Source organism: Papio anubis, chromosome 4, assembly GCF_008728515.1.
Source record: "Papio anubis isolate 15944 chromosome 4, Panubis1.0, whole genome shotgun sequence".
Classification (NCBI taxonomy): Eukaryota; Metazoa; Chordata; class Mammalia; order Primates; family Cercopithecidae; genus Papio; species Papio anubis.
The window spans coordinates 129,549,683-129,573,307 of NC_044979.1; positions in this window are offsets into that span (position 1 = coordinate 129,549,683).

The window sequence follows — 23,625 nt, forward strand, 5'->3', positions numbered from 1 at the left end:
ACGTAGTGAAACCCCATCTCTACTAAAAGTACAAAAATTAGCTAGGTATGGTGATGGGCACCTGTAATCCCAGCTACTCAGGAGGCTGAGGCAGGAGAATCGCTTGAACCTGGGAGGCAGAGGTTGCGGTGATACGAGATCTCGCCATTGCACTCTAAGCCTGGGTGACAAGAGCGAAACTCCATCTCAAACAAAAGACAAAAAACAAACAAAAACAAAACAAAACAAACATTTGGCCAGGCTCAGTGTCTCATGCCTGTAATTCCAGCACTTTGGGAGGCTGAGGTGGGTGGATCACCTGAGGTCAGGAGTTTGAGACCAGCCTGGCTAACATGGTGAAACCCCATCTCTACTAAAAATACAAAAATTAGCCAGGTGTGGTGGTATGTGCCTGTAATCCCAGCTACTTGGGAGGCTGAGGCAGGAGAATCGCTTGAATCTGGGAGGCGGAGGTTGCAGTGAGCCGAGATCGCGCCACTGCACTCCAGCCTGGGTGACGGAGTGACTGTCTCAAAAACAACAACAACAACAACAAAACACACACACACACACCCACCCCACAAATTTATCCTCTTACCCTTCTGAAGGTCAGAAGTTGGAAGTGGTTTTCCGGGGCCCAAACCAAGGTATTTCAGGGCCATGCTGCTTCTGGAGGCTCTGGAGGCTCATCAACTTCTTTGTCTTTCAGGTTTCTAGAGCTGCGCTCCTTAACGCTGGGCCCCGTCCTCTGTCCTCACAGCCAACCAGCCAGATCAGTCTTCAGATCTCTCTCTGCGTGCACGGTCACGTCAGCTTCTTCCTCTTCTGTCATCGAATCTCTGTCTGCCTCCCTCTCATAAGGACACTTTGGGCCCAGCCAGATAATCCAGGATGATCGCTCCATCCCAAGATCCCTGATGTACACACATCTACAAAACCCCTTTGGCAATGTAAGGCAGCAATGTAAGGCAGCATTCCAGGATTAGGACCTAGGTGTTTGCGGGGATTATATTGAGCCTCCCACAGCCTCCCACACTCTCCCTGCAGCCAGACTGACCCGCTCTTTTTTTTTTTTTTTAGATGGAGTCTCGCTCTGTGGCCCAGGCTGGAGGGCAGTGGGGTGATCTTGGTTCACTGCAACCTCCGCCTCCCAGGTTCAAGCGATTCTCCTGCCTCAGCCTCCCGAGTAGCTGGGATTATAGTGGCGCACCACTGTGCCCTGATAATTTTTTTGTGTTTTTAGTAGAGACAGGGTTTCACTATGTTGGCTAGGATGGTCTCGATCTCCTGACCTCGTGATCCACCTGTCTTGGCCTCCCAAAGTGCTGGGATTACAGGCAAGAGCCACCACGCCTGGCCTTTTTTTTTTTTTTTAAATGGAGAAAAGATCTCACTCTGTCACCCAGGCTGGAGTGCAGTGGTGCGATCACAGCTCACTGCAGCCTCCAATTCCTGCGCTCAAGCGATCCTCCCACCTCAGCCTCCCAAGTAACTGGGACTGCAGGTGAACACCACCATGCCCAGCTTATTTTTTTAGGTTTTTGTAGAGATGGGGGCCTTGCTATGTTGCCCAGGCTGGTCTGGACTCCTGGCCTCAACCGATCCTCCCACCTTGGCCTTCCAAAGAGCTGGGATTAAAGACATGAGCCACTGCACCTGGCCCATATTTCTAGTATAATCATAGCACGTGGTATTGCTGTTTATTGGCATAAATATTTGCTCCCCTCCTCGACCCAGATGTGAGTCTCTGAGTCAGAGACGGTGTCCTCACCACCTTTTTTTTTTATTTTTCAGTGCCAGATTTGTGCACTCAGGCCCTCTGCAAAGCCATCATAACTATCTGCCCAAGAACGAATGTAGGAATTATTTCCTTTGGCAAACTCCCAAAATAACAGATTTCTAACTGCCCTAATTATCCTCCTTTCCCTCCTATTCAGCCAGTTCTCAGAGCTCTAATATCTCATGAATACTTCGTAATGGGCTCGTTTATAAAATCATTTGCTTTTTTAATAAGTCAGAGGTAACTTGCCACGTCTCTCACTAATGGCCTCTTTCAAAATGCCTTGGCACCTCTTTGGTTTTGAAAGGCCCTAAATGGTTTTCTGAGTTTGAGCAGGATTGATTTATCCTTTTAAGGTATACTAATCTGCCACGAGAACATTTAGGAATGAGTCATAATATCTACATCACAGCTTTCTTCCCGCGGATTCAAAATATTTTTGTATCTTTGATATTTTTGTCTATGATGTGATGTCAGCAGACCAGGGCCCCCCTTTCAAACGTCTAAGGCTCCCTGGGATCTGCAGTAGTGTATCTTATTTTTATTTTTATTTTTATTTTTTTGAGACGGGGTCTCACTCTGTCACCCAGGCTGGAGTGCAGTGGTGCAATCTCAGCTCACTGCAATCTCTGCCTCCCGGATTCAAGTGATTCTCTTGCCTCAGCCTCCTGAGTAGCTGGGATTACAGGGGTGCTCCACCATACCTGGCTATTTATTTATTTGTTTTTTTGAGATGGAGTTTCACTGTGTTGCCCAAGCTGGAGTGGAGTGGTGTGCGATCTTGGCTCATTGCAGCCTTTGCCTCCCAGGTTCCAGCAATTCTCCTGCCTCAGCCTCCTGGGCAGCAGGGTTTACAGGCGCTCACCATCACGCCTGGCTAATTTTTATATTTTTAGTAGAGATGAGGTTTTGCCATGTTGGCCAGGCTGGTCTCAAACTCCTGACCTCAGGTGAGCCTCCTGCCTCAGCCTTCCAAAGGGCTGGGATTACAGGCGTGAGCCGCCATGCCCGGGCTGCAGTAGTGTAGAAAATTTTTCCCAAATATTCACTGCCCCTCTCTGGACTAATAACTTGTGCCATCCCTGCTGCTTCCCCTAGGGCAGTGGTGTATTCTCATCCCATTGGTGTAAGGGATGACTTTTTGACTTACTGTGGCCAATGGCATGTGAGGAGACATGACAGACACCACAACCCAGCAAAAGTTATTTAAAAAATTTTTTAAAGACAGGATCTCACTCTGTCACCCAGGCTGGAGTGCTGTGGCACAATCATGGTTAACCGCAACCTCCAACTCCTGGGCTCAAGCAATCCTCCTGCCTCAGCCTTCCAGGTGGCTGCGACTACAGGTGCACACCACTACCCCTGGCTAATTTATGTTTTATTTTATGTTTTTTGTAGACATGGGGTCTCGCTTTGTTAACCCAGGCTGGCCTTGAACTCTCGGCCTCAAATGATCCTCCCACCTCAGCCTCCCAAAGTGTTGGGATTACAGGCATCAGCCACGGCACCTGGTCAGCCCCCAGCATTCTGGTGAATCACGTGTGCTCTGAGGTTGTTGAATTGAAACCAGTGCAAACAGTCCATGTCTCTGCCAGGGGCTGGCATCTCTCATTCTTCCCTTCTTACATGGAAGCCTTGGTTTTGGTTATTGCTTCTGTTTCACTAAAGAGATATACCTGGATATTTTAAAAGAGAAGATTCAGGCTGGGTGTGGTGGCTCTCGTCTATAATCCCAGCGCTTTGGGAGTCCGAGGCAGGTGGATCACCTGAGGTCAGGAGTTTGAGAGCAGCCTGGCCGACGTGGCGAAACTCCGTCTCTACTAAAAATACAAAAATGAGCCGGGCATGGTGGCGGGCACCTGTAATCCCAGCTACTCAGGAGGCTGAGGCAGGAGAATCACTTGAACCCGGGAGGTGGAGGTGGCTGTGAGCCGAGATTGCGCCACTGCACTCCAGCCTGGGCGACAGAGTGAGACTTCCTCTCAAAAACAAATAAATAACTAAGAAGGAAGATTCAGTCCTGGGCTGTGGAAATCAATGGTCTTATAACTTTCCATACCTGCACCTGATTCCGATGGTTGAAGTAACTTGTGCCTGTGCCATTGCACGTGCATCCTGTTCTTGTAAGCTTGGCTTTGAGGCACCACAGGAGGGGCTCTGTGACATGGGCGTGCAGCTGGGGAGAGAAGCCAGAAGCAGACCCAAGGCTGGCCCCCAGGAGTCTGCAGGTGTGGCGGTGCCAGAGCTGGGCCACTCTGCAGCATCTGAGCAGGCCCCACGAGGCAAAGGGCACACACAGCTGAGGACGGAAGCCTCAGAGGACAGAGGCCTGGAGGTTGTGCACTAAGGGTCATGCGTTGTCAGCCAGGCTCTCACCAGCAGCTGGAGCAGGAGGAGAGGGTTAGAAAACAAACCCCAAAGAAAGTGGGTGCCAGGGCCGGGCACGGTGGCTCATGCCTGTAATCCCAGCATTTTGGGAGGCTGAGGCGGGCAGATCACCTAAGGTCAAGAGTTTGAGACCAACTTGGCAAACTCGGTGAAACCCTGTCTCTACTAAGAATACAAAAATTAGCTGGGTGTGGTGGCAGGTGCCTGTAATCCCAGCTACTTGTGAGGCTGAGGCAGGAGGAATTTCTTGAACCTGGGAGGTGGAGGTTGCAGTGAGCCAAGATCGCACCCCTGCACTCCAGCCTGGGCGACAGAGTGAGACTCTGCCTCAAAAAAGAAAAAAAAAAAAAAATGGAAAGAAAATGGCAGGGGAGGTCCCATTCTAGCAGGTAGGGCTGAACTTCCATCGCACCTGCCTGCAGTACTCTTCTGCAAGGCAGAATTCTCGGCCTGGTGCGGTGGCTCACACCTGTAATCTCAGTAGAAGGCCAAGGAGGGAAGATTACTTGAGCCCAGGAATTTGAGACCAGACTGGGCAACATAGTGAGATCCCATCTCCTAAAAAAAAAAAAAAAAAAAAAAAAAGCCAGGCACGTGTTTGTGATCCAAGCTACTCGGGAGGATGCAGTGGGAGGATCATTTGTGTTTGGGAGGTTGAAGCTGCAGTGAGCCATGATCATGCTGGTGCACTCCAGTGTGGGTGACAGAGCATGATTCTGTCTCAAAAAGAAACAAAAAACAAAAAGCAAAAACCTTCAAAACACAAAAACGTCAAACTTGCGTGGCAGATTTGCACTGAACTGATGTGCTAGACAGAGCCGAGGGGAGGGTCCTTTGATCGTGAGCCTTAGGGGGCCCCCAAGAAGCCCACGCACAGAGGTGTTGGTATAGCATGCCTATGCCAGCCTCCCCGGTGGCCGGCCAGCTCGCTGCCCCAGCTGTCATGAGGTCCTTGTGCACCATGAGAGGAGAAGCCCCCAGTCTAGGAGTGCCCTTCCACGGCCACCCTTAGACTGGGGCAGCCATTCACTTCTCTCTCTGATTCTGGAAGCTTCCTCTGATGATTCCATTCTCCAAGGCTGATAAAATGTTCCATGTCCATTCAGGTACAAATAGAAATTAGACGGAATAACATGCCCTAGAATTATTTGATGTTTTTCTGATTTGAGTCCCGACAGCCCTCTGAATCTCATCGTCTCATCATTGCCACAGAACAAAATGTGAAAACATTAATCAGGGATTTGGTCTCTCTCCTTTCTGCACAGAAACCAAAGCATGCCCTTGAGAGAGAGCCTCCTTTATTTTGTCATAAATAGATGGACTCCATAAATTAATTGAAAGGCATCGAGTTATTTCTAAAGGAAAACCAAGAGAATTGTGTTCCTGTTTATGATCAACTTTTCTTTTTCTTTTCTTTTTTTTTTTTGGGGGGAGACATAGTCTCACTCTGTCGTCCAGGCTGGAGTGCAATGGCGCCATCTGGGCTCACTGCAACCTCTGCCTTCTGGGTTCAGTTGGTTCTCCTGCCTCAGCCTCCCGAGTAGCTGGGATTACAGGCATGCACCATCACGCCTAGCTAATTTTTGTAATTTTAGTAGAGATGGGATTTCCCGATGTTGGGCAGGGTGGTTTTGAACTCCTGACCTCAAGTGATCCTCCCGCCTTGGCCTCCCAAAGTACTGGGATTACAGGCGTGAGCCACCATGCCCGGCCTATGATCAATTTCAATCCATTTCTTCTTGTCTGTTTTCCTGGGGGGAGGTGTCATTCAAGAGTCATAGCAATCATGGAGGTTTGACCATCCTGAGATGTGTGGGATGCTTTTCTCATGAATCTGAGTGAATATTCCTGTCTCTTCCATGTAGAACAGGGGCCTGGGTTGGGCATCGGATGGTGGTTTACTTGGTTTCTCATGATAAATTTGTAAAGAGTGTCCTACTGTACTTTCGCCTGGGGTAGGGGTAGCAATTCCTGTTGTAGGCTCTGCAGGCGCCTGGGCCTGGTTGAGGGGCAGGTACATCTTTGCCAAAAGAACTTCCCAGATTTCTAAAGGAAGGCAGTGTGATGAGGGTTAATTATATCCCAGTTTTATGAAATGGTTTGGAGATAGGTATTCAGCACATTGAATAGAGTCATGCATCACTTAACAGCATGATTATGTTCTGGGAGATGGGTCATTAGGCGATTTCATCACTGTGCAAACATCATAGAGTGCACTTATACAAACCTAGATAGGATGTATGGCACACTACGCACCCAGGCTGCGTTGGTACAGCCTCTCGCTCCTGGGTTACAAACCTGTACAGCATGTGACTGTACTGAATACTGGAGGCAGTTGTAACACAATGGTAAGTATTTGTGTATCTAAATCTATCTAAAGATAGAAAATGTTGGCTGGGCACAGTGGCTCATGCCTGCAATCCCAGCATTTTGGGAGGCAAGGAGGGTGGATCATTTGAGGTCAGGAATTTGAGAGCAGCCTGACCAGCATGGTGAAAACCCATCTCTACTAAAAATACAAAATTAACCGGACATGGTGGCGCACACCTATAGTCCCAGCTACTCGGGAGGCTGAGGCAGGAGAATCGCTTGGACTTGGGAGGTGGAGGTTGCAGCGAGCCAAGATTGCGCCACTGCACTCCAGCCTGGGCAACAGGAGCAAAACTCCAACTCAAAACAAAAACAAAAAAAACAAAACAGAACAGAAAAACAAACAAAAAAAAACAAAACAGAAACTGTCCAGTAAAAATACGGTATAAAAGATTAAAATGGGCCAGACATGGTGGCTCACGCTTGTCATCCCAGCACTTTGGGAGACTCAGGAGTTTAAGACCAGTGTAGGCAACACAGTGAGACCTTGTCTCTACCAAAAAATTAAAAAATTAGCTGGGCATGTGTGTGCATACCTGTAGTCCCAGCTACTGAGGAGGCTGAGGCGGGAGGATCACTTGAGCCTGGGAGGTTGAGGCTGCAGTGAGCCAGGATTATGTCACTGTACTCAGCCTGGGTGACAGAGTGAGACCTGGTCTCAAAAAAGAAAGAAAGGAAAAAAGATAGAAATGGTACACCCATCTAGGGCACTTGCCATGAATGGAGCCTGCAGAACTGGAAGTTACTCTGGTGAGTCAGTAAGTGATCGTCTCCCAAAGGCCCCAATATCATATTGGGGAACACGTTTGCGAGATACATTCATTCCGTCCTAATAGCCCCCGAAAGTCTTATAGGTTGGTGCAAAAATAATTGCGGGTTGCGGGTTTTGCTATTATTTTCAAAGGCAAAAATCACCATTACTTTTGCTATGTCCTCTTGCTGAATTGATCTTTTTATCATAATGTGACCTTCTTGGTAATCTCTGCTCTGAAATTTAGTTTGCCAATATTAATTGGTAATCTTTGCTCTGAAATCTACTTTGCCGATATTAATTGGTAATCTTCTCTCTGAAATCTACTTTGCCAATATTAACAGAGCCATTTTAGATTTTTTTGCTACTGTTACATGATACAACATTTTCAAATTGCTTATTTAAAAAATGTGTATCTCTTCATTTATTCATATATAAGTATAGTTTAACAGCAGCATATCATTAAGTCTTGATTTGTTTTTCTAGGTTTTGATTTTTTTTAACCAATCTAACTACTTCTGCCTGTTGAGATATTACTTTTTTTTTTTTTTTTTTTTTTGAGATGTAGTCTTGCTCTGTGGTCCAGGTTGGAGTGCAGTGGTGCAATCTTGGTTCACTGTAACCTCTGCCTTCCTGGTTCAAGCTACTCTCCCACCTCAGTCACCTGAGTAGCTGGGATTACAGGCATGCACTACCACACCCAGCTAATTTTTGTATTTTTAGTAGAGACGGGGTTTCACCATGTTTCCCAGGCTGGTCTTGGACTCCTGACCTCAAGTGATCTGCCCACCTTGGCCTCCCAAAATGCTGAGATTACAGGCATGAACCACCACACCTGGCTTAGAGCAATTTACATTTCATGTGATAATTTAGTCAAGTTTAAATCTATCCGGTTGCTATGTGTTGTCTATTTGTCTTATCCACTCTTTGTTCCTTTTTTTCCCCCCATTTTTTCTGCCTTCTTTCGGCCTAATGAGTATTTTTGAATAATCCTATTTTAGCCTCCTTCATTGACTCATTAGCTCTAACACTTTAACAAAGTTTTAGTGGTTGCTTCAGGGTTTATTGAATACATCAAGCAACATTATACAACTTCACATGGAGGCTAAGAACCTTCCAATAGTGTACTTCCATTTCTCCTCACTCAACTTTGATGTTATTGCTGCCCTATATTTTACTTTTACATATGCTATAAGCTTCACAATACATTGTTTTCAGGTGTTTTTTTGTTTTTGTATTTTTGAGATGGAGTTTCGCTGTGTCACCCAGGCTGGAGTGCAGTGGTGCAATCTTGGCTCACTGCAACCTCTGCCTCCTGGGTTCAAGCGATTCTCCAGCCTCAGCCTCCCAGGTAGCTGGGATTACAGGTGGACACCACCATGCCTGGATAATTTTTGTATTTTTAGTAGAGACGGGGTTTCTCCATGTTGGCCAGGCTGGTCTCAGTCTCCTGACCTCAGGTGATCCACCTGTCTCGGCCACCCAAAGTGCTGGGATTACAGGTGTGAGCCACCATACCCGGCCTCTTTTAGCTTTTTAAAATTCTTTGTTTTTTTTTAATCTGTGTGTTTTATTTTGGATAATTTCTCTTGCTAAATCTTCAAGTGTATGTACTGCTCTTTTCTTCTGCTGTGTTTAATCTGCCATTAATCTCATCCATTGTATTTTTCATCTCTAGATACTTAAAAAATATCTCCCAGGTCTCTACTTATCATTTTGAACTCAAAGAATACAGGTTGGGCATGGTGGCTCATGCCTGTAATCCCAGCACTTTGGGAGGCTCAGACAGGTGGATCACTTGAGACCAGGAGTTCAAAACCAGGGTGGGTAATGGGGCGAGACCCCTGTGTCTACAAAATAATACAAAAAAATAACCAGGCGTGGTGGCATGTACCTGTAGTCCCACTGTAGTCCCAGCTACTTGTAGGGCTGAGGTGGGAGGATTGCTTGAGCCCAGGGAGGTGGAAGTTGCAGTGAGCCATGATCATGCCACTGCACTCCAGCCTGGGTGACAGAGTGAGACTCTGTCTTAAAAAAAGGAAAAAAGGTCAGGCATGGTGGCTCTTGCCTGTAATCTCAGCACTTTGGGAGGCCAAAGCAGGCAGATCACTTGGGACCAGAAGTTTGAGACCAGCCTGACCAACATGGCAAAACCCCTTCCCTACTAAAAATAGAAAAATTAGCTGGGTGTGGTGGGGCGCCTGTAGTCCCAGCTACTTAAGAGGCTGAGGCGGGAGAACTGCTTGAACCTGAGAGGTGGAGGCTACAGTGAGCTGAGATCGTGCCACTGCACTCCAGCCTGGTAGACAGAGCAAGACTCTGTCTCAGAAACAACAACAGCAGCAACAACAAAGAATATAATTATAATAAATATTTTAATGTCCCCATCTGCTAATTTGAATATATTTGTCAGTTCTGGGTCATTTTCAATTGATTGACTTTTCTTTTCATGATGGATTCTGCTTTCCTGCTTCTTTGCAAGCTTTCTATTCTTTGATTGGCTGCAAGGTATTGTACATTTTATCTTATTGAATGCCAGATTTTCTTTTTTCTTTTTTTTTTTTGACCTCGTGATCTGCCCGCCTTGGCCTCCCAAAGTGCTGAGATTACAGGCGTGAGCCACTGCACCCAGCCAGAATGCCGAATTTTTTGTAATCCTATATTCATGACATTTCTTGTGGAATACAGTTAAGTAACTTGGAAACATTTTGATCCTTGCATTTAAGATTTGTTAGGTGGGGCTGGGCACAGTGGCCCACGCCAGTAATCTCAGCACTTTGGGACGCCAAGGCAGGCAGATCATGAGGTCAAGAGATTGAGACCATCCTGGCCAACATGGTGAAACCCCGTCTCTACTAAAAATACAAAAATTAGCTGAGCATGGTGGTGTGTGCCTGTAGTCCCAGCTACACGGGAGGCTGAGGCAGGGGAATTGCTTGAACTCGGGAGGTGGAAGTTGCAATGAGCCAAGATCGCACCACTGCACTTCAGCCTGGCAACAGAGTGAGACTCTGTCTCAAACAAAGCAAAACAAAACATAAAAACAAAACAAAAACCCCACCAAAAAACAAACAAAAAAACCCCAAAAATTAGCCAGGTGTAGTGGCAGGAGTCTGTAATCCCAGCTACTCGGGAGGCTGAGACAAGAGAATTGCTTGAACCTGGGAGGCTGAGGTTGCAGTGGTCCAAGATTGTGCCACCGCAGTTCAGCCTGGGTGACAGAGTGAGACTCTGTTTCCAAAAAAACACAAAGATTTCTTAGGTGGAACCAGAGTGGTGTAGGATAAGACCTGTCCTAAAACTCTACCCAGTGCCTCAAGCATTATGAATTTTTTCCATCCTGATTAGTGGGAACGGACATCCTTCCAGGCCCTGTGTTAGTGCTGGGCACTGCTCAATCTAATTTTTTCAGACAGTTTTTCTCCCCTGGCCTTAGGCACTTTTCATCACGCTGATGCACTAATCAATATTTGGGTGAATTCTCCAGGGAAATTTTCTTTGGTTCTGTATTAGTCTGTTCTCACGCTGCTAATAAAGACATACCCAAGGTTGGGTCATTTATAAAGGAAAGAAGTTTTATTGACTCGCAGTTCCACAATCATGGCAGAAGGTGAAGGAGGAGCAAAGCCATGTGTTATGGGGTGACAGGCAAGAGAGCTTGTAAAGGGGAACAAACCATCAGATCTCATGAGACTTACTCACTATCACGAGAACAGCGCAGGGAAAGACCCGCCCCCATGATTCAATTACCTCCCACGGGGTCCCTCCCACAAACATGGGAATTATGGGAGCTACAATTCAAGATGAGATTTGGGTGGGGACACAGCCAAACCACATCAGGCTCTCTGGGGTTCTCTCTGTGTAGCTCTCTCCTTTCCTGTACGCTGGTTTGCCTTCATCTCCTCACACTGTCAAGCTGAGGGACTTTGAAGCTGCATGATAAGAAAAACATTAGGGCTGTGGGTGGTGGCTTATGCCTATAATCCCAGCACTCTGGGAGGCTGAGGCACGTGGATCACCTGAGGTCAGGAGTTCGAGACCAGCCCGGCCAACACAGCAAAACCCTATCTCTACCAAAAATACAAAAATTAGCCTGGTGTGGTGGTGCCGCCTGTAGTCCCAGCTACGTGGGAGGCTGAGGCAGGAGAATTGCTTGAACCTGGGAGGCAGAGGTTGTAGTGAGCTGAGATCATGCCAATGCACTCCAGCCTGGGGAACAGAGTGAGACTCTGTCTCAAAAAAAAAAAAAAAAAAAAAAAAAAAAAAAAAAAAAAAAAAAAAAGAAAAGCATTAGGTCCCAACAAGCACTGTATTAGTCAGAAGGTAAAATAACCATGTGACATGACAGAATCTTGGGTTCAGCCCCATCCTACCAGCTTGAGATGTGTGTTTGGGGGGAATGGGAATCAGTCCCTGCCCTGGCGTAATCAGGAGGCTGGGATTATTATCTACAGGATTTGCCGCGTAAGAGCTCATCGCTGAAGAAGCACTTCCTCCTTTGTGGCATGATCCGGTGCTTGAGAACCAAGCCTTGTGGCTGAACAGGACGGATTGCCGTAAGTACTAGATTGTAGCTTGTGCACCTTTGCAGGAGAGCGAATCCCTTTCTGCAAAGCTACCACGCAAGGGAAATTGTTCTCAAAAACAACACAGCAAAGTAAGGCAAAATCTGTGCAAAATACACGTCAGTGGGAAGTGGCTTTAGCGGCAACATGTGAAAAAAAACTAAGAGTACTAGTTGACTCCAAATGAGTTGCAGTTGATGTGGCTGCCAAAAAAGAAAAAAGAAAAAAGTGCCAATGTGTCTTCAGGCTGAATTCAAAGAAATACTATGTCTAGGACCAAGGAGGTGACATCTTCTCCACTCCGGCAGCTTGCTGAGGATGGCAAGCAGGGTGGTAGGAAGAGGCTAGAGCCTTGCTGTTGATCTGCTGGCCGTATCCAGAACGCTCTCCAGCTGTACTTTTTAATTTAATAGACAATTAAATATCTGTTATTTAAAGCTGCTTTTGGTTGGCTATTCCATAACTTGCAGCTGAATACATCTTCACCAATACAACCTCCCCAAGCAAAGCTAATGGCTCCAAACTATGAGCAGATACGTAATTTTCTCCTACAGTGTGACCTCATAGAACGAGACTCATTGCCTGACATCTGGTAGCGACTATACATTTGTCCTGAGTGATGCATGAAAAAGTAAAATTCTCTACATATCTGATTAGCTTTGCCTATTTTCCTCTATTGATGAATAATAGCAGAATATGGAGAAACGATTCGTGGTGTCTAATGCATGTCAGATTTCTTGGTGTGTATTAAAATTCAGATTCCCAGGCTCCACCACCTGGAGATTCACCTTTGGTAGATGTGAGATGAGGTTCTGGAGTTTGGCATTTTGAACAAGCACCACCAGAAGATTCTCTTTCCCTTTTTTTTTTTTGAGACAGGGTTTCATTCTTGTTGCCCAGGCTGGAGTGCACTGGCACGATCTCAGCTCACTGTAACCTCCGCCTCTCGGGTTCAAGAGATTCTCCTGCCTCAGCCTCCCGCGTAGCTGGGATTCAGGCACCCGCCGCCATGCCTGGCAAATTTTTTGTATTTTTAGTAGAGATGGGGTTTCACCCTGTTGGCCAGGCTGGTCTCGAACTCCTGACCTCGTGATCCTTGGCCTCCCAACGTGCTGGGATTATAGGCGTGAGCCACCGCGCCCGGCCTTCTTTTTTTTTTTTTTTTAAGACTGAGTCTCTCTCTCCCCCAGGCTGGAGTGCAGTGGCACGATTGGCTCACTGCAACCTCCAACTCCTGGGTTCAAGAGGTTCTCCTGCTTCAGTCTCCTGAGTAGCGGGGACTACAGGCACGCATCATTATACCTGACTGATTTCTCAAAGTGGTCCGCAGGCCACCTTGAGAAACACTGATGTAAAGAACCAACAACTATTACTAAATATACACAGAAGCTTCCTTAAATATGGAGTGTAGGTTTTGCAGTCACTGCCTGCATTGTCCTGTAAAGGCTCTTTGTGTGTCTTTAAGGCTCTTTATGTCTCTTTAAGTGACGTACAGCAAAATCTCTTTTCCAGGTTGTCATAAAGACTGAGTCCAGCCCAGCCCCATTCCTGGGACAGTCGCTGTCCTCAGATGGCCCGCTGAGGTCATGTTCCTGCTTCCTCTTGTTCATTGCTCCGAAAAATTCCTCCCTGCCATTCCCTGGGTGTCCTTGACACTTCTTATTCTTTTCCCCACCAAACAAGTCAACTGGTTACTCTGCCAGGCTTGCCTTTGAGCTTAGTTCCAAGACTGAGACACGGGAGAAAGAAAGAGAGAAAGAGCCCACTGAACACAGATGGTCCCTGAAGTCTCTTCTTTGGAGAATTAGTTCAGTTCTTCTGGATTGATCTCCTAAGAACTTTCAAAAACATTTTCCTTTTGGTTCAAAATAAAATCTATGTACTTAATCATTTGCACAGCAGGCAGGCTCCCCAAAGACAGGAACATTGGGACCAAAAGCGTGATACTGAACCAGAAAAACATATTTCCAGTCCCAAAAACCACATGGAAGTTATGCAGAAATTAGAACTTGTTAAAAGGAAATATTCAGTGTTTTTAAAGTCATATTTCTGTAGAATGTTTAGGCGATATGGAAAAACGCAAAAACGTCAGTAAATTCAATTACCTTGAGATAACTATGCTTAGAGTTTCTATGCCTACACAAACATATACTTCTTAACTGTTAAAAGATTGGAATCATAACTTTTAGTCTATATTTTCCACTTAAATTTATTATGACATTTTTTATGCCAGCAGACATTCTTTCAAAACCTATTTTTGATGACTACACGAGATATATATAAAATATATCTAACATCTGCCTGTTGGTGAATATCTAGATTATTTCTGACTTTTCTCTTTTAAATGTAAATTTCCCATTTTCTCTTTTCTTCTCATGTTCTCTTTCCTTCCTGTGTTCTCTTTTAATCTGGGGAAGCCGAACAACAAGGGGAGATGGAGGCACTAGTGGCGTGTCCCCAGTGGCTGTAGAAACAGGCAAGAAAGTTGGGGTGTCACATGGATGATTGGTGGCCGTGTGCTCAGCCACTTTTGCTCAACATTCTGATTAATTCCTGAATATGACCGAACTCCAGAGCCTCATCTCACATCTACCAAAGGTGAATTTCCGGGTGGTGGAGCCTGGGAATCTGAATTTTAATACACGCCAAGGGCCAGGCACGGTGGCTTATGCCTGTAATCCCAGCATTTTGGGAGGCCGAAGCAGGCAGATCACCTGAGGTCAGGAGTTCAAGACCAGCCTGGCCAACATGGTAAAACCCCGTCTCTACTAAAAATACAAAAATTAACCAGGTATGGTGGTGTGCCCCTATAATCCCAGCTACTCAGGAGGTTGAGGCAGGAGAATCCCTTGAACCCGTGAGGTGGGTGTTGCAGTAAGCTGAGATGGCGCCACTGCACTCCAGCCTAGGCAACAGAGCGAGACCCCGTCTTGAAAACAACAATAACAACAACAACAACAAAAACATGCCAAGAAATCTGACATGCATTAGACATGGATTAGGGGTGCAAGAGGCTGCATTTTTAAGGCTTTTCAGAACAGTTGTGTAACATACTCTACCCATCAGCATATGAGGGGACCTGTCTAATGACATCTGACTAGTATTATTTTTAAAATCATTGCCGGTGAGATAGGTTAAATAAATCTTTGATAACTAGTAAAGGTCCAAAGTTCTTTATGTCCATTAGTCCATTAATAAAATTTCTTATGTTTTGAGTTATCATCCATTCATGTCCTTTGCCTATTTTTCTCTGGGTGGATTAGCATTTTACATATTGATTTTTAAGAACTAATTGATTTAGACTGTTGATCTTTACATTCCCTAGAATTATTATTATTATTTTTTTGTCAGTTTGTTAGTTTCTTATTTTTATTTATTTATTTTTTTTTGAGACAGAGTCTCGCTCTGTTGCCCAGGCTGGAGTGCAGTGGTGCAATCTCGGCTCACTGCAACCTCCGCCTCCCAAGTTCAAGCGATTCTTCTGTCTCAGCCTCCCAAGTAGCTGGGGTTACAGGCATGTGCCACCACACCCGGCTAATTTTTGTATTTTTAGTAGAGACAGGGTTTTGCCATGTTTGCCAGAGTGGTCTCGAACTCCTGACCTCAGTTGATCCACCTGCCTTGGCCTCCCAAAGTACTGGGATTACAGGCATGAGCCACCACGCCCAGCCCCTATTTTGTTTTTGCATTTTCAAATAAGTAATTAAATAATTTTTATACAGTCGAAATATAACTCTTCTAAATGCAATATGTCTTGGGTTGAATACATTAGATCTTGAATAGAAAGGGGCATTAGCAACAAATCTGAGTAAATTGGAATAAAGTGTGGAATTTAGTTAATAGTAACATACTAATGTTGATTTCTCAGTTTTCTCAGTTTTGACGAAGTTACCATGGTAATGTAAGATGATAACATTGAGGGGAATGGGTGAGGGGCATAGGGGAACTCTGCAACTTTTATGAAAATCTAAAATTATTCCAAAATAGGAACTTTATTAAAAACAAAAAAAATCAGTCTTCTAATGTTTTACTTCTACTTCCTTTCATTATTTATACTTAGAAGGTTTTGCCCATATAGGCCAGGCGTGGTGGCTCACGCCTGTAATCCCAGCACTTTGGGAGGCTGGGGTGGGCAGATCACTTGAAGTCAGGAGTTTGAGACCAGCCTGGCCAACATGGTGAAACCCCATCTCTACTAAAAATACAAAAAAATTAGCTGGGTGTGGTGGTGCATGCCTGTAATCTCAGCTACTCAGGAGACTGAGGCAGGAGAATTGCTTTAACCTGGGAGGCGGAGGTTGCGGTGAGCCAAGATCGCGCCATTGCACTCCAGCCTGGGTGACAGACTGAGAAAAGAAATATACCATGACAATTCTAACTTTAAAGAAAAAGCTGTAGTAGCTCTATTTATATCAAACAAAGTAGATTCAGAGCAAAGAATATTACCAGAGAGGAAAAAGGTCATTTCATAATGATAAAGAGTTCAATTATTTAGGAGGATACACCAATCCTAAATATTTATGCATCTAGAAAGAGAGCTTCTAGGCCGGGCGCAGTGGCTCACGCCTGTAATTCCAGCACTTTGGGAGGCCGAGGTGGGCGAATAGCTTGAGATCGGGAGTTCAAGACCAGCCTGGCCAACACGGTGAAACCCTTTCTGTGCTAAAAATACAAAAATTGGCTGGACATGGTGGCACATGTAATCCCGGCTACTCAGGAGGCTGAGGCAGGAGAATTGCTTGACCCTGGGAGGCGGAGGTTGCAGTGAGTCGAGATTGTGCCACTGCACTCCAGCCTGGGCAACAGAGAGAGACTCTATGTCAAAGAAAAAAAAAAAAAGGAAAGAAAGAGTGAGAGCTTCCAGATATACAAAGCAAATGCTAACAGCAACACAAGCAGAAATGACTATAGCCACAATTATAGTTGAATATTTCAATAACCTAACTGAAAAAACAAGTAGACAGAAAATCAGTTAAGAGTGTAGAAGAACTCAACATTATCAATCAACTTGATTTAATTGACATTTATTGAGCATTCCATCTAACAACAGAAAAATCATGTCCTTTTCAGGATAGACCATATTCTGGGCCAGAAGATTCAATATGTTCAAAAAAGATGCAAGTCATTAAACGTATAGCATCTGATGAAATTGGAATTAAATCAGAAATTACAGAAAGATATATAGAAAACTCCAAATATCTGGAAACTAACATGTTTCTAAATAATCCACAGGTCAAATAAGAAAATTGGAAAGAGAAATTGGAAAATATTTTGAACTGGATGAATAATGAAAATATGATATATTAGCATTTGTGAATATACATGCAGAGTGAAGAAGGAAATTCATAGCAAGAAATGTTATATCAGAAAAGGTGAAAGATTTCAAACCAATAATCTAAACTTTCACATCAAGAGGGGAAAAACTCCATGACACTGGTCTGGGCAGTGAGTAGATTTGACCTCAAAAGTTCAGGTTACAAAACCGAAAGTAGACAAATGGGGTTATAAACTAAAAAGCTTACAAACTAAAAAGTGTAGTTTACAAACGAAAAGGCTTCTGCACAGCAAAAGAAACAACAGAGCAAAGAGACGACCTACTAAATGGGAGAACATATTTGCAAGTCATATATCTGATAAGAGGTTATTATCTAAAATATATAAAGAACTCAAACAACTCATAAGAAAACAAATAGCCTTTTTAAAAAATGAGCAAAGGCCATTTCTCAAAAGAAGACATGTGAATGGCCAACAGATATGAAAAAATGCTCAACATCACTAATCACTAGGGAAATGCACATTAAAACCCCAATGAGGTATCACCTCACACTTATTAGAATGGCTATTACGTAAAAGATGAAATTTGGCCGGGCATGGTGGCTCACACCTGTAATCCTAGCACTTTGGGAGGCCGAGATGGGCAGATCACCTGAGGTTGGGAGTTTAAGACCAGCCTGGCCAACATGACAAAACCCCATTTATACTAAAAAATACAAAAAATTAGCCAGGTGTGTTGGCACACACCTGTAATCCCACCTACTCAGGAGGCTGAGGCAAGAGAATCGCTTGTACCCAGAAGGCAGAGGTTGCAGTGAGTTGGGATTGCACCATTGCACTCCAGCTTGGGCGACAAGAGTGAAATTCCATCTTAAAAAAAAAAAAAACCAAAAGATGAAATTTAACAAGTGTTGGTGAGGATGTGGAGAAAAGGGAACGCTAGTACATTGTTGGTGAGAATGTAAATTAATGTAACCATTTTGGAAAACAGTATAGAGGTTTCTCAAAAAATTAAAAATAGAATTACAATATGATCCAGCAATCCTACTTCTGGGAATATATCCAGAGGAATTGAAATCAATATGTTGAAGAGATATCTGCACCTCCATGTTCATTGCCACACAATTCACAGCCACCACAATATGGACTCAACCTAGGTGTCTATCCACTGATGAATGAATACAGGAAATGTGATGTATATTCACGGCGGAGTACCATTCAGCCTTGAAAAGGAAGGAGATCTTGTTATTTGTGACAACATGGATGAACTTGGAGGACATTATGCTAAATGAAATCAGCCAGGCACAGAAAGACAAATACTGTATGTTCTGTCTTATAGGTGGAATCTAAAACAATTGAACAAAATGGTGGTTATCAGAGATAGGAGTGGGGAAAATAGGGTGAGGAGGTCAAAGGCTTCAAAGTCTTAGACAAGAGGAATAAATGATAAGTATTTCAGGTGATGGATATATTGATTAGCTTGATTGAATTATTCCATATGATATTCAACTGTCACAGTATCATTTTGTACCCTATCAATATAAACAGTTTGTCTTAGTCCGTTTTCAGGCTGCTGTAAAGACATACCAGAACCTGGGTAATTTATAAAGAAAAAGAGGCTTAATGGACTCACAGTTCCACATGGCTGGGGAGGCCTCACAATCATGGCTAAAGGCAAAACGTATGTCTTACATGGCGGCAGACAAGAGAGAATGAGAGCCAAGTGGAAGGGGAATCCCCTTATAAAACCATGAGCTCTTGTGAGACTTACTACCATGAGAACTGTATGGGGGAAACTGCCCCATGATTAAATTATCTCCCACTGGGTTTCTCCCACAACATGTGGGAATTATGGGAGCTGTAATTCAAGGTGAGATTTGGTTGGGGGCACTGCCAAACCATATCACAATTATAATTTGTCAATATCCACTACTTACTTTAGCAACTTCCATATGAAGTTTAAAATTATGTCAAAATTACAATTAAAAAAATTATAAAGTCAGTGGACACTCAGTTCCTGACTCCCACTCTGCACATCTCACAACTTCCTTCCTCCACCCCATAGAACGCTAGAGGTGCACTACCTGAAAAGTGGGTGTAAGTTGTGGAGGGTGGAGGACACTAGCCCATCTGAAGGCAGGTGAGCTGTATAGAAATAGAACAAGCAGGCTGGGCGTGGTGGCTCACACCTGTAATCCCAGCACCTTGGGAGGCCGAGGTGGGTGGATCACGAGGTCAGGAGTTCGAGACCAGCCTGGCCAACATGGGGAAACCTCCCCAGCCTCTACTAAAATACAACATTATTAGCATGGTGAGGCAGCCTGTAATCCCAGCTACTCGGGAGGCTGAGGCAGGAGAATTGCTTGAACCCAGGAGGTGGAGGTTGCAGTGAGCTGAGATGGCGCTACTGAACTCCAGGCTGAGCTAAAGAGCAAAACTCTATCTAAAAAAAAAAAAGAAAGAAAGAAAAGAAAAGAAAGAAAGAAAACAAGCATTTAAGTTCTTTTATTTTTAATTTTAATTAATTTATTTTGAGATGGAGTCTCACTCGGTCACCCAGGCTGGAGTGCAGTGGCTGACCTTGGTTCATTAATTTCCACTCTCCCAGGTTTAAGTAGTTGTGTGCTTCAGCCTCCCAAGTAGCTGGGATTAAGGTATTTCGCCCACCACCTTGCCCAGCTAATTTTTTGTATTTTTGGTAGAGATGGGGTTTTGCCATATTGGCTAGACTGGTCTCAAACTCCTGACCTCAGGTGATCCGCTCGCCTCAGCCTCCCAAAGTGCTGGGATTACAGGCAGGAGCCACCGCGCCTGGCCTCGCATTTATGTTCTAAGAGCAGTGATCCACCCCAGTCTTCTTTTGTTTCTAAACTATTGCAGACAACCTGCTGCCAATGATCCCGACCAGCCCAGGAAAAAGACTTAAGGGTCTTTCCAAAAGGATATTTCCAGTGAAATGACCCAGTCAGACCACCTTCCATTCAAGGTCTGGGCTAATAGATTTTTTTTTTTTTTTTGAGACAGAGTCTCACTCTCTTGCCCAGGCTGAAGTGCAGTGGTGCGATCTCGGCTCACTGCAACCTCCTTCCCCTGGGTTCAAGTGATTCTCCTGCCTCAGCCACCCGAGTAGCTGGGATTATAGGCACCCACCATGGCACCTGGCTAATTTTTGTACTTTGAGTAGAGACGGGGTTTACACCATCTTGGCCAGGCTGGTCTTGAACTCCTGACCTCGTGATCCACCTGCCTCGGCCTCCCAAAGTGCTGGGATTACAGGAGTGAGCCACTGCGCCCGGCCGGGTTAGTAGATTTCAGATGGCTTCTTAGCCCCTAACTTCTAAACATGACTAGAAAATCAAGGAAAGTCGGATGGGTAAGAAAATGCTGTAACATGAAAAATTATGACGCGAACAAACAGAAAACCCACCTGGCAGGAAACAGAGATAACTCAGGGAAAATACAACTTTTTGAAACAAACAATCATTAATAATCTCGGAGAAAGAAGAGAGAATAATACGTTCATAAAAAAGAACAAAACAGGATGCTCTTAAATAAAAACAGGCACACTCATAGAACAGAAAGGACCTCCTGGAAAATTAAAAGCGTGATAGAAGAAATAAATTAAAAGCCTCATAGAAGAAATATAAAACTCAATAGAATGTTGGGAAGATAAAATTGAAGAAATTTCCCATAAAGTCCAGCAAAAAGAGATGGAAAATAAGAGAGAAAAGATAAGAAAATTCAAGAATGACTTGAAGAGGGCCAGCATTCAAACAATGGAAGTTAGGGCCAGGTGCGGTGGCTCCTGCTTGAATCCCAGCACTTTGGGAGGCCGGGGAGGGTGGATCATCTGAGGTCGGGAGTTCGAGACCAGCCTGGCTGTCATGGTAAAACCCCGTCTCTACTAAAAATACAAAAATCAGCCAGGTGTGGTGGCGCATGCCTGTAGTCCCAGCTACTCGGGAGGCTGAGGCAGGAGAATCACTTGAACCTGGGAAATGAAGATCACAGTGAGCCAAGATTGTGCCACTGCACTCCAGCCTGGGTGAGACTCAGTCTCCAAACAAACAAACAAGCAAACAGTGGAAGTTCTAGAGATAAAGCACAGAGAAAAATAAGGGTGTGTATCATAAAAGAAACAATTCCAGAACATTTTCCATAACTGAAGATATGAGGGGAAATAGACCCACGCCATCACCCTTCGTCTATTCCTCTAGCTGCAGGTGTTCACTGAGCCCTGGCTCTGTAGCAGGCATTGGTTCAGCTGCGGAAATACAGCAGCCAAAAAGCCGACCAAAGTCCTCACCCTCATGAAAACTCAGACTAGCCAAAGAGACAAAACTCAACGAGATAAAATTAGGCCGGGTGCGGTGGCTCACACCTCTAATTCCAGCACTTTCGGAGGCTGAGGCAGGCAAATCACTTGAGGTCAGGAGTTCGAGACCAGCCTGGCCAATATGGTGAAACCCCATCTCTACTAAAAATACAAAAATTAACTGGGTGTGATGGTGGGTGCCTCTAATTCCAGCTACTCGGGAGGCTGAGGCAGGAGAATCGCTTGAACCCAGGAGGCAGAGGTTGCAGTGAGTTGAGATCGTGCCCCTGCACACCAGCCTGGGAGACAGAGTGAGACTCCATTTCAAAAACAAGAAACAACAACAATGACAAAAACAACAAAAAAAAGTACAATTAAGCAGGAAAATGAGCTAAAAAATGGCAGGAAGGGAGTGGCCATTTTAGATGGGTGGGTAGGGAAGGCCAGCCTTTCACTGAAATTTTGTAATGTGGGAAGGTAAAATAAGATCCTAGAGGTTTTCAGAGAGAGAGAGAGAGAGAGAGAGAGAGAGAGAAAAACAAAACAAAAAATGGACTGTGGATTTTTCTATAGTAAAAGTGGTTACTGGGAGAAAATAGAACAGTGCCACTGAAAAGTGAAAATCCTTCCTGAATTAGTTTGCTTGGGCTGCATAATAACATACCACAGACTCGATGACTTAAACAATAGACATTTGTTTTCTCAAAGTTCTGAAGGCTGGAAGTCCAAGATCAAGGGGCGCACTAGATTAGTTTCTCCCCAGGCTTCTTTCCTTGACTTGCAAAGGTGACTTTCTCACTGTGTCTCCATATGGCCTTTTGTCTGTGAGTGGAGAGAGAGAGAGAGGGAGATCTGGTGTCTCTTCCTCTTTTTTTTTTTTTGAGACAAGATCTTGCCCTGTTGCCCAGGCTGGAGTGCAGTGACATGATCATAGCTCACGGCAGCCTCCAACTCCTGAGCTCAAGTGATGCTCCTGCCTCAGCCTCCTGAGCAGCTGTGACCACAGGGGTGTGCCACCATGCCCAGCTATTTTTTTTTTTCATAGAGTTGGGGTCTTGCTATGTTGCCCAGGCTGGTCTGGAACTTCTGGGCTCTAGCGATCCTCCCGTCTCAGCCTCCCAAAGTGCTGGGATTACAGCCATGAGCCACCATGCGTGGCCTCTTCCTCTTTTTTATTTTTTTTTTGAGACGGAGTCTCACTCTGTTGCTCAGGCTGTAGTATAGTGGTGTGATCTCCGTTTGCTGCAACCTCTGCCTGCTGGGTTCAAGCGATTCTCCTGCCTCATCCTCCTGAGTAGCTGAGACTACAGGCATGCACCACGATGCTTGGCTGATTTTTTGTATTTTTAGTAGAGATTGGGTTTCACCATGCTGGCCAGGCTGGTTTTGAACTCCTGACCTTGTGATCTGCCTGCCTCAGCCTCCCGAAGTGTTGGGATTACAGGCATGAGCCACTGTGCCCAGCCCGCTTCCTCTTTTTATAAGGGCACCAGCCCTGTGAGATTAGACTTCATTCTTACATAACCTCACTTAATCTTAATTACCTCCTTAAAGGCTCGATCTCTAAATAAAGTCACATTGGGAGTTAGAGCTTCAACATATGGATTTGGGGGAACACAATTCAGTCCATAACTCCCAACAGAATTTTTTGTAGCAAGATTTATTTTGACATACTTGGACTTTAAACAAAATTTAAAAAATTGATACATAACTGAATTTATAGGGCACTGGGTAGCGTTTCAATATATGCATACAATGTATAGTGCTCAAATCAGGGTAATTAGCATGTCCGTCGCCTCAAAGAGTTATCATTTCTTGGTGTTGGGAACATTCAAAATCCACTCTTCAAGCTATTTGAAAATATACAATAAATAGTGTTATGGAAAATATACAATAAGTAATTTAATTATAGTCACCTGGCTGGGCAATGTGGCTCATGCCTGTAATCCCAGCACTTTGGGAGGCTGAGGTGGGCGGATTGCCTGAGCTCAGGAGTTTGAGACTAGCCTGGGCAACCCCATCTCTACAAAAAAATACAAACAATTAGCTGGATGTGGTGGCATATGCCTGTGGTCCTAGCTACTTGGGAGTCTGAGGTGGGAGGATCGCTTGAGCCCAGGAGGTTGAGGCTGCAGTGAGCCAAGATTGCACCACTGCTCTCCAGCCTGGGTGACAGAATCAGACCCCGTCTCAAAACTAAACT